This window comes from Artibeus jamaicensis, unplaced genomic scaffold (genome assembly GCF_021234435.1).
Source record: "Artibeus jamaicensis isolate MK-2021 breed Jamaican fruit bat unplaced genomic scaffold, CSHL_Jam_final contig_426, whole genome shotgun sequence".
In the NCBI taxonomy this organism is placed as follows: domain Eukaryota; kingdom Metazoa; phylum Chordata; class Mammalia; order Chiroptera; family Phyllostomidae; genus Artibeus; species Artibeus jamaicensis.
This window is the reverse complement of record NW_026521826.1, coordinates 1,556,536-1,558,891: the sequence shown is the minus strand read 5'-3', so window position 1 is coordinate 1,558,891 and position 2,356 is coordinate 1,556,536. Positions and strand designations below refer to the sequence as shown.

At 39.4% G+C, this 2,356-nt stretch overlaps 1 pseudogene; it reads left to right on the top strand.

Annotated features, from left to right (window-relative positions):
• Positions 1 to 899: 899 nt before the first annotated feature.
• On the top strand, positions 900 to 1,795 carry LOC119046297 (KATNB1-like protein 1; annotated as a pseudogene).
• The last annotated feature ends 561 nt before the right edge of the window (positions 1,796 to 2,356 follow it).

The following is a 2,356-nucleotide window of genomic DNA, read 5'->3' as shown; positions in this document are numbered from 1 at the left end:
GGCTTAGCAGCACCAGCCTCTGGGGTTCCTATGACCTGGCACGCAGATGAGTCTCTGAAAGCACCAAATATTCCACCTCAAGAGCAGGATCAGGCCAGAATGCAAAAGTGACCCATGCTCAACAGGTTTGTTTAAGGACAGCCTCCACTGTCTCTGCCCTGAAAGATGCATGCAGGCTGAGGGTTGGGAATGGCACAGGGGTCAGTATATAAAATCTACCTGGGACAACACGGAGCCTTATTTAGAGGACAGAACATCTTTACCAGAACCCAGCCATGTTTCAGGTGATTATACATTATTTTATCAGTGCATTTACAAAGTTCTATAAAAACATCAATAATATATTTTTCCCTAGATTCTAGATTTACCAGTGGGACAGCTAATGCAATAATGATTTGTTTCAGTGCCAGTGTTAAGCTGTGTAAAGCTGATCTTATAACTTTTTGTTGTCAGCTGCATTGTAGTTTAATAAAATTAAACACACCCATTGCATTTGTCTTCAGGTGACAAGGAACTAAACATACCACTGGTTTATTTTCTATTAAAATACATTGCATCCCTGGCCCATGTAGCTCAGCCGATTGAGCATGGGCCTGCGAACTAAGAAATTGTGGTTCAATTCCTAGTCAGGGTACTGGGAATGCTTGGGTTGCAGGCCAGTTTCTGGCAGGTGACACACAAGAGGCAACCATACATTGATATTTCTCTCCCCTCTCTCCTTCCCTTCCCCTCTAAAGATAAATAAATAATAATAAAAACAATTTTAAAAAAATACATTGCAGCAGGTGCATTTGAATAGCCCTGAGTGGGACTCACCCAGGAGCCAAGGAACTCTCTGGGCTTCCAGGGACAGTTCGCCAGAGCCAGGGCTGGGCTGGGACACCGGTATTCAAGAGATTATGACATCTGACACCTACAATGTTAAAAAAATGAAACTTTTGTAATACTATTGAGGACCATTTCATTAATCTCCCTAGAAAAAGGACCTTTTACTTCACTAATAAGAGAATGAAGGAGGTTAAGAAATCCACACAACAGTTGGTTACTTACATAAATAGAACAGTTGGATAAGCTGAGACAAGCCCAGATAAACTACATATGGTGATGTACCACAGAAAGAAAGTTTATCATCCTCTTCCAAATCCTTGTTATAAAAAGAAACAGTCTCCTAGAAGTTGGGGTAGTGACATGGCAAATAAACTGGCTTGTGTGGGCCACCTGCCTGAAAAATCACATGGTGATAGCAGTGGTTCTGGTTCTGTGCAAACAGCCCATCGTCAAAATACTGTGTGGCCCTGCCCCCTTCCCCACCCCCCTGGAGGGTCTCAGAACCATAAGACAATGGCACAAGTTTTATTCAGCAGGAATTTGAGACTGAATTTAGCTTTGGCTGTCTGGGTAAAGAGGAGCGTAAGTGAACTTGTAGCTTATTTGGCGAGGACAGAAGGTGGCGGAGTGGTGGTGGGTTGCCTTCTTACACTCAGCAATATTTTACAGGAGGAAAAACAATATGTCTCACTTGGCTGCTATACAGTCTTGTGTCTCTAGTGAAGTCACCAGTTAAATGCATACTTGAAGAATATGTAATAGTTTGTTCAAATTGGCTTCAAGCAGTCATAAAAATGTGGTGGTCAGAACTACAAATCAAAGCAGAAATTGTACATAATGAAAATACTCACATTTTAAAACATAATTAAGTGGGTTGTGGGAACAAGAAAACCATCGTACTTTGTTTCCAGGATATACTGATAATATAGCTAAGGATGTAGATGCTTATGTATTACAGTTGCATTGAGAGACTTACTATACAGAGCATTTGGTTATTCGGAACATCCCTGAACTGTTTGATTTCCAGAAAATGTCTCATCAAAGGACTGTGAACTAAGGAAGAAATCAGTTATGTGGCTTTTTAAAAGCTGCATAATGAAAACACTAACAAAACTGTGACAATCTGCTTTATGTTGAAGTGGAAAATTATTGGAAAGGAGTGGCTTCAGCTTTAGTGAGGTGAGAGTAGACTCTGAGGACTGTGTCCCTTTGCTACATTGGGATTTCTATGGTTATCTGGTAACATTGTTTAAAAACTACTGCATCTCACTCTAGTCCTACATAAGAATATACTTTATGCTACGTGAAAATAATAAGAAAACTTATTACTAGAAACCACAAAGACCAATCATTATTACTTTTTTTGAGATTGTATTTTATGAGCACACAAATATTGTGCAGCTATTTTCTTGTTATCAAAAAGACTTTGAAAGCTTAAAACATCATAGGAAATAATCAATGCTAACAGTTTTTATCCATACTTAGGTACAAAAATGCCTTAATTATTAAGCCAATGTGTGTAATACCG